The 9,503-nt window shown below is 41.6% G+C and overlaps 1 long non-coding RNA gene across 2 annotated transcripts; it reads right to left on the minus strand.

Annotated features, from left to right (window-relative positions):
• Positions 1-7,137: 7,137 nt before the first annotated feature.
• Positions 7,138-8,220, minus strand: LOC310782479. Of its 2 annotated transcripts, none has more exons than XR_014553025.1 (3): positions 7,973-8,220; positions 7,445-7,535; positions 7,138-7,229 (listed from the first exon to the last, which is right to left on the minus strand). It is a non-coding gene; the product is annotated as an uncharacterized lncRNA (long non-coding RNA). The 2 variants fall into 2 exon arrangements; XR_014553026.1 differs by having other exon boundaries at positions 7,416-7,535.
• Positions 8,221-9,503: the final 1,283 nt, after the last annotated feature.

Consider the following 9,503-nt stretch of genomic DNA (forward strand, 5'->3'; position numbering starts at 1 on the left):
CAAATCCGGATCAGTTTTATCCGGATTAAACCTTTTGAACAACCGGGCCCAGGCTACAACTGTAGTACAACTGTATGTGCTTTGCAGAAATCTCAAACAAATGTGACATTCCAAAGAATGTTTTCTTCTTTTCTTATTCCATGTAGGTAAAATAATCACATTACAGATTAGTAAAAGCATCATAAACCAGCTGCCCTCCTGGACACACTCGCACACCACCCTCACCTCTCTGCTGACAAGAAAAGCAGGACTTGTCCAAGTTGTGCATCAGTGCTCTGCTCCATCACTCCAGAACAACTTCAACTCATTCAACATCTTTCTCCATCAGCAGAAGTACCTGCTCCAACTGGTGAGTTGCGTATGGTAGCAATAATACCACTACAACTTCAGTTCTCAGAGATGAATATTTATTTGACAGGACTTTCAGTTTTAGGTGAACACATTCTCAAATAGACAAAACACAAAGAAAATGACCCGGTCTGCACCATTGCATTGTAGGCTATACTACAACTGTCACCTTAATACAAGGGCATCAAGTAACATGCTAGGACTCATTTGCAGGCTCATTCACACAGCTAAATGGCTCTACAAAGACAAATAATCCTACAGTTACTCTAAAGCAGCATCCAATGAACAAAAATAAACATTTGTACAGGAAAGAAAACCTTTCCACTCAGAAGCGTCATGCACATTGTAACTGAGGGGGCAATTCCCCCCTCAGATTTTTGAGAGGTAAACATTTTTTTTTTAATAAACATAGGCTAAAATATTATAGGCTGTGTATGGTAGTTGAAACATAGTTTCAAGTTGACGTTTATTTATGTTTGTATAGTTAAAACAAAAACATAAATACTGTATAGGCTACATACAGTACAACACAAAAGGCTGTTATTTACCCTTTGTCGCCACCTGGTGAGTAAATCTTATATATAACTAAAACCATTCAAATTGACAACCGGTCCGCAACTTTTTTTCCCATGTATCTACCATTCCTTGGCACAAAAAAGGTTGGGCACCCCTGCTCTAGAGGACACTAGATGAGACTAATGGAAGAGAAAAGATGTCTACCTTCTGAAAAGGCAATACCAGCCAAAATAAACATTGTGTTACATTGCTTTGAAACGTGTGGTCTCCCTTTTTTGTCAAGTCCATTGAGCCTGGGCAGTGGCAATGTACTTAGTCTGGTGATTATGGATCTTTCCAGGAGGCTGAGCAGTTTGGAAAATAGCCTTATGGTTACACCTGCTCACTCTGTTAATTTAAAATGAGATATTCCTCTAAATCTGGCAGAGTTCGCCCCCTCAGATTGTTGGCTTGCATGACGCCCCTGTTTCCACTTGGTTTGGCCCAGTGATGTCATGACATCACCAACACCATAAAATGGAGGAAGTGCTGCATGTAGGCCCCTCCCCAAACCAACGACCGCATGGTGACGTGAGTCTGAACAAAGGAACAAACAATCGGTAAGAAGGAACAGAACAAACAATTCAACAATGTTTGAACCTGCAACTCAATAAGCGTGATTTATACTAACTTGGTTGTGTGTGCTTTAACTCTGTGATGTAAACCGTAACATAATGTCAACACAAACAAACCTGGGATTGTATGTGGTGCAATTAGAAAAGTTAGAAAGTTAGAAAAGAAAACGTAAATGATAGCTAAGTGAAACATGTAGAAATAAGAGTGCATTTCTAGTTTCGTTGATACTGTCTGAAGTAAAGAATGACACGTAGGCAAAGCACCAATGAAGCTAAATTAAGACTTGTTTCTTTTTCCAGGACAACCTGTTGCTGCAAATCCAACTTCATCAAATCACCAGTCATCAGAACAAAGGTATGATTTTTTTAAAGGGATACTTCTCACTTAAATATTTGTATGCATCGCTACAGTAAAGATTATTGATTTATTCTTGATTTTTAGCCTATAGTTTTTTTGTTTTTGTTTTTTTTTATCCTTGGATATCATCTGCATTGGGGTTACTCTATAAAGGACATTTTATTTTCAGGTATTTTTTGTGCATTTATTCCAAATTTAGAAATCTTAAGAGAAAATCTGTACATGCACTGGGAAATGACTGCTAGATCTTTCACTTATACACAGTGATTTCATACCCATAGTCAGTGGCGGACTGCATAATCGGGCACGTCGGGCAAATGCCCGGTGGCGTGGCCTGGCCTGGCCTGCAAAAAAAAAAAAAAAAAAAAAACCCACTCACTGAACAGCAGGCCAGGCGCCGCCTACTGGTTTGCTAGTGGTTTTATTACTTTATTCAGGGTTAAAGTGGGTGCATCTCATTGTAAAATTGGACTTGGCCCAAATTGGGCTTCAAACGGCCCAAATCGGGCTTCAAACGGCCCAAATCTGGCTTTAAACGACCCAAATTGGGCTTCAAACGGCCCAAATCTGGCTTCAAACTGCCCAAATCTGGCTTCAAACGGCCCAAATCTGGCTTCAAACGGCCCAAATCTGGCTTCAAACGGCCCAAATCTGGCTTCAAACGGCCCAAATTGGGCTTCAAACGGCCCAAATTGAGCTTCAGACGGCCCAAATTTTTCGCCGCCATGCGCGTCGGCCCGTATCGGCCTGGCCTGCTTGGTATCTAATGCCCGGCCTGAATTAGGATCCCAGTCCGCCCCTGCCTAGTAACAATGGACATAGAATCATTTTACACAAACGTCCCTTTTGAAGGAGGCCTGCAAGCTGCCAAATCTTTCTCAGATTAGGGAACTGTGGACACTCCAGTCCTAGCACACAGTGCATCCTGGATCTCATTGAATGTGTACTCACATCTAATTATTTTCTGTATAGACGGGTTTCTTGTATACAAACACGAGTGGATGCGCGCGCATCCCTGGGGTAAAAGCTCTTTGTAGATTTCGCACTTTGTAGTCGATTGTAGACTATTCACGTAGATCGCACTGTTTGCAAGATGACTGCTTAATAAAAATTCAATTTCAGAGTTGGAAATGTGTGTTTGCCTTTCTTTTGCAAAAAATATGTATGGTTTGCTGACATAATTTCGCTACTTTGGCCGTTTTGTTGTTGAGCCGGTCCCTTTAATTGACAAAGCATGGGCGTTCACCTTCGTTAACCTACTGACCCACTGCCACACAGCTAGCTAACGTAAACAAACATCTGACAGGTAGCTAGTAGCTAGCTAGTCCATGCCAGGGTGAGTAAAGATGCCTATCGATTATATTGTAAGCCTATGTAGCTCTGACCGCGCCGATTACCTGAATAAATTGGTACTAAGCAATGGTGAGAAATTACCAGATCCATATTCTATTCCGGACAATGAATGGATTTTAGATATGTCCAAGTGGCCCGCCATTATATGGCCAGATATCTACACATATCTCATAGAGAAGCCAAGTGTTTACACAAAAGAAAATCTGCGTGCATACAAATCCTTGGATGCCTATAATTACGTACTTTGTGGAAATGTACAAGAGGTCAAGTATCATGATACGGGTTCAGGGTTTTGCATTTTGAGGGCAGGTGTCCTACCTAGCCAAAGACAAGGCTTAAAAACAAAACCATATGATGCCTGGGTTTACGTGCATAAGGACCTTGGCTACATATTAACAGCAAACTGCACATGCATGGCAGGGTAAGTATCAAACAACAGATAATCTGAGATCATGATTTCACACACTTTTTTGGCTAATAACCTACCCATCGCTCCAGTCTCGCCTCTTGTTGCAGTCATGCTGCAGCCATCATGTGCCAGGTTGAACTATCAGGGCGCAGACGCACGGAGGAGGAGGTTGCTTGCACATCCAAAGCAAATCAGTGGAAGGACATGTCCAGAAAAAAAGTAGAGCCACAAACCCTGAAGAACATCAACTTCAGCCGACCAAAACGACATCTGACAGAGTTGCCCCAATTACGTCACGCACCAACACCACAAAATGTACCAGGTAAATAAGAGTGAAACACTGGCTGCAGGTTATTAAGCCACGGGTGATGCGTAAATGCGCTGGTACTTGGTGAACTATTACGCACACCCTCATTCAGGTGTGTAGTGCTTACCTGGAGAACTTGGGGAGCGCACCTATTGGGAACAACTCCCCCCCCCCACCACCAATTTTACTATTGTAAAAACAAACAAAAAGTGTGGGAGCTCCCCTGTGCTCCCACAGCACTACACCCCTGTCTGTACCCAATAGGCGAATCAATAGCCTACCTAATAATTTCACTAATTTCTCACAGCACTAAATTGAATATCTAATTTAACATAAATGATTTTGATAAGACTGTTACTGTAAAACGACCCCCTTTTATGCTATTGCTTACATACTTTCCCTGCTACACACAGCAATTACAACTGAAGATCTCCAGGCTCTGCAAAAGATATGTCCAGACGCTGCTCTGTTTACATCCATCAACACAGCTGCAGACTCTGAGACAGATACAGCATCAGAAACAGAAGATGAACTCCCCGAGCCCCTGACAGCTATGCATGACCCATCTGCTAGGGACCTGTCGTCAACTGACCTTAGCGAGAAGTGCAAAGCCAGCTATGACAAAATGAGAAGGCAATGCACAGCTAACAGACTGGAACATCTACAGGACGTCACTAAAGAGCAGGCACAGTGCACAACATGGAACATCCATCGAGTGGGACGTATAACGGGCAGTAGCTTTCACAGGGTTATTAAATGCAAGGAGTCCTCAGTTGAAAGTGTTGTTAAACAGATAATGCAGTATGAATCCACAGATCTCACTGTTCCAGCTGTCATGTGGGGAAGGCAAATGGAAGATACTGCACGGCAATCTTACCAAACAGAAATGAGTAAGATACACAAGGACTTGACTGTAAAAAAAGTGGGTCTAAGAGTGAAAGCAGATGAGCCATACCTGGCTGCTTCTCCTGATGGAGTATTCTCCTGTGCCTGCTGTGGAACAGGGCTGTTGGAGATTAAATGTCCATACAAGTACAAGGAGGGACTAGAGGGGTCAGAGTCTGATGCATCATTTTGCCTTGACAAAAACTATGATCTGCGACCTACTCACCAATATTACACACAGATTCAATTACAAATGTATGCTTGTCAAATGGACAAATGTGATTTCATGGTGTGGACCAAGACAAGCACCATCATTTGCCGGCTATGGAGAGATGAGTCCTTTCTCCAAGAAAATATTCCCAAGGCTGAGGTCTTCTTCATGGACCACCTCCTTCCAGAACTTATCTGTCGCCGCAAAGACCCCGACCTGGCTGAAGAGATCAAATGTCTCTCCTGCAAAAGGCCTAGCTTTGGGAAAATGATCAAGTGCCCAGACTGCTGCCAACACTTCCACTATCCATGTGTGAACATTACCAGATACTCCAAAAAATGGAAATGTGGATGCAAATAGATCCCAATAATGCATGGAGACAAGTGCAGTTGCAGACACTGGAGAAAAATATCAAAATTAACAAGCAAGAAAAAGTCTTAAAAATTCACCTCCAAACAGAAATGTTATTTCTCTTCATTTTGTATTAATTATTCACATGTGTTATAGATGAGAACATTTTACAACTGCATTTCTCTTTTAGTACATGTTGCTTTCATTAGTTTGCATTTAAAGCAGTGGTTCTCAATGTGGGGTCCAGGGGATTCTGGGGGTCCCCACTAATATTTTCATTACAAGTTAACACGATTAGAGAATGTTGAACAATGACTGTGATCATAGTTTCACTGTTATATCTCTACATAAAATACAGAGATTGCTGGGATTCTGGAGAAAATCAGAACTAACAAAACTATTCCCAGATTTTGGTCCATTGCCCTAATGTGGACAAAATTATTTTTTGAATCACAGTTAAAACATTGTCAGTTGATGCATAAAGAACTCCCAGCTAAGGAGAAAATAAATCAAATGTTAGAAGATGATCACTCTGAATTGCTGTCATATGAAAGTGTGTTGCAATATCAAAAATATCTGTTATTTGTCCCATATAAATGTTCTTTTAACACAGTTAACGCCGGGCTACCACAGTCCGCCTAATGTTGGTGAGACCAGCACATATGGTTACAATGTCATCTAGCATATCGACTTGGCTGATGGGTATCACAGTGTTCAGTATCTGAAAGGTTTTAAGCTGACCTATCACTCGTTCCACATGTATGCGGACTCTTGATAACTGCCGTGAAGTGTCAACACAGGAACCAGGCAACTGAGCCTTCCCCTTAGTGAAACTTGGGATTCTCAATGTTGCTCCTACACTGGCCAATTCCTCTCTAACAAGGAAACCTCTATCTGCAAGGATCTCATCCCCATGCTCAAGTTTCCCCAAAAAGCCAGAATGTAAAGTTATTAGCTTGTCAGATGCACGACCTCCCCACCCATCAGACAAAAACGATATGGCTCCTGCTGGTGTTATTCCAATCAGATACTTGATTGTGTTTTGGTGCTTGTAATTTGACCAGGTTTCAGCCCTTGCCTTTAAATTGTATGTTCTCTCTATAAAAAACTCAGTACAGTCTATAATACAACGACACTTCTTAAATTGAGGTTTAAAAGACTTGGGCATGTTTGCTCTCACTGCATCCTTATCAGGCCACGCGATCAAAGGCTTCAATGTTGAGGACAACAAGGGAATCCACTCTCTTAATATTTTTGATACAGTTGAGAATGGAAGTCCAAATCTGTAGGCAAGGTCTCTGTTGCTGAGTCCAAGTCTGACTTTCATTAGAACCAAAAGGAGGTGGTTCTCCCAGCTTAACCCACCCTTAAGCACAAGTTTGCTTTTTTTTACAATATCCAACAGCCACCTGAAAGCCTGCACTGACTGTAACCCAGTAAAAAAAAGTATTTTAGAGTTCATGTCTTTTATAGAATCAAACCCAAATTTGGACTGCTTAAGCTGCTGCTTCAGTTGTTTATTCTCGTCCTGTGTGGCCTCCAGTTCTCTTTTCACAGCATCATAATCATCACGGAGCTGCTTGTACTGCAGGTTGAGCTGGTCCATCTCTTTTTTAGGCACCATCTCGCCTTCATCTGCAACGCAAAAAAGGAGAACAATTACTTAACTCTTGTGTCACATCACGAGCCAGCTCCAAACATACACAGACATGCATGCAACGCACACACACATAGAACATCTGTTTCTTTATCACACTAACACTCAAATAGTCTGATTGCACATACCTTCAGAGGATTCAATAGGACCCGCCTCAGTTTCACCTGTGGGGCTGGTAACAGGGGCCGTAGTGTCATCGCGCCTTCTCTTTCTTTCATATCTATGACAACAGTCGAGTATGGTCAAGTTAACGTGCTAAAAAATTATCAACATATTAATTGATAACAATGCAATAACATAAAGAAGGACACACACATATATCTTATATTCTCAGATACTAAACAAGCTACATTACCAAGATAGGTTAGATTATATTATATTACAAATGATGACTGAATGGCCATACCGTAACTTTCTACATGACATGACACAGACCTTGCCAGCTTTCCTGTGGTGTTTCGGCGGGTGCTGTGTGAAAACACTGATGGAACAAAATCTGGACTCTCATAATCCATTGACGGTGCTCCTGATAAGAGAGAGTAAGCTGTAAGTTAGCTGCTAATTGTTTAACCAACATCAGTTTGACATTTTACAAACCAGGAACTGCAGCCATAACGTTAATGAGCACCAACCGGACAAAATCAATCATTAATGTCTATTCAGAGTTAAAGAAAGCTGTATAATACATTTAATGCACAACAACTTTAGTTGGACAGTTAGTCAAAGTTATGCTATGACTGACTAACATTAGTTATCCCATTTCAGGACAGTGTTGTCAGCTTACTGACAGGCAGCTACTGCACAACACAGCCGACACAGCTGGCAAAACAGACAGTGAAAACACAGCCCTGAAAGGGCCTATCATGAGCTATCACTGGTATGAATCATACAATGACAGCGTTAGCTAAGTTAGCTACTCATTATTTGTTGTTGTTAGCAAACATAAACATAACGTTAGCCTACCAGATATGAAGTGAGCACCGCACAGACTCTCGTCGCCTTTAGGACCAGTGGGACCCCAATCTTCCCTTTTAATGGCCTGGAGCCATAATTTCCTTCTGTTTTTTGCAAATGGATGAGATCCCCGCGGTATATTGTACATCTTCCATCCGTCTTTTTGACGGTTGGTACAGTTTACAGCGCCACAGCTCCTTGTCATGTCTGTCTCGGTCTGTCTGCCTCTGTGTTTTGACTGTGTGGAGCGGCTTCCTTCCTGCTTTCTTCCTACCCCGATCGTGCGCGCGCATCTACGTGATGACGTTGCACATGAACCCGTCTATGGCGCTGATTTCTTTTTACAGGTATCAGGAGTGGCCATGGGGTCCAAGATGTCACCGAGCTTTGCCTCCTTGTACATGGGACTCTTTGAGGCAGATATCTTCAACAAACAGATCAATCCTTTTCTTCATCACATCTGTAACTGGAAGAGGTATCTGGATGACATTTCCTTCATATGGACAGGTCCTAAAACCCAACTGTTGCATTTCCATGAACATGTCCCTGTGGTCTTGTTTACATTGGAAAAACGTCTAGAGCCCTCAAAACTCGTATCACTGAACATAGGTGTGCAATCCGTAATCATGATCCATCTAGCCCTGTAGCTGTCCACTTCACAGAGGCACGGCACAATAAAACCACTCTCAGATACATCGATATTGAAGCTGTCCACTGCCCCCAGAGGGGAGGCCACCTTAATTCTTTACTCGAGAACTTTTCTGGATCTACACACTGGATACCCTCACCCCTAGAGGTCTTAATGAGGATTTCAGCATAAAAAGTACATCATCAGTGATGTCACTGTAGTTGTGATGTCACTGAGCTGCAGGGCGTAGCGTGCAGGAAAAGCACATAAGCTGGTAGCACCACATTGTAATGTTGAATCTATAATATATGTATGTTTTTTTTCTTTTCCTGTGTCTGAGCCTGTTTGTGTGATTGTCAAGCCATCTCATGAGTCATTAGTAATTATACAGTAGGCCTACAATAAAATGTAGGTAATATTGGGCATCATTTTTCTGCCCCATGATTTGTGATATATTGAATTTAGATATTTGTCCCATCCCTATTGTTTTCTTTTGTATGTGTTTTTTTTCATTTCAACAAAGCCCTGACAGTGTTCACTTTGCAACTTGTGTGCTCGCTAGTTTGTCTCCCTGCTGCTCCATCCTTGAACTTCTGAAAATTTGCGTATTTTACACCACTACATGCTGTCAAGTTAAAGGAACAGTTCACCCAAAAATGAAAATTCTGACATCATAGGTCAGCCCAACACCAGAACTCACATATGCCTCTGACTTGTCTGTTTCATCAGTGTACAATAGATATGGTTCATTTGTGTTATCATTGTGTTGATTAGCTTTTGGAGAAAAAAACCTTATTCAAACATTGATCGTTAAATACTTTATAGAGCATGCAAGAAAATAACAGTTGTGTAACATTGGCTTTCATTTATTTTAATGTCAGAAACATACTGCATTGCACAATTATTTATTTT

This window comes from Poromitra crassiceps (genome assembly GCF_964638095.1).
Source record: "Poromitra crassiceps genome assembly, chromosome: 9".
Lineage (NCBI taxonomy): Eukaryota > Metazoa > Chordata > Actinopteri > Beryciformes > Melamphaidae > Poromitra > Poromitra crassiceps.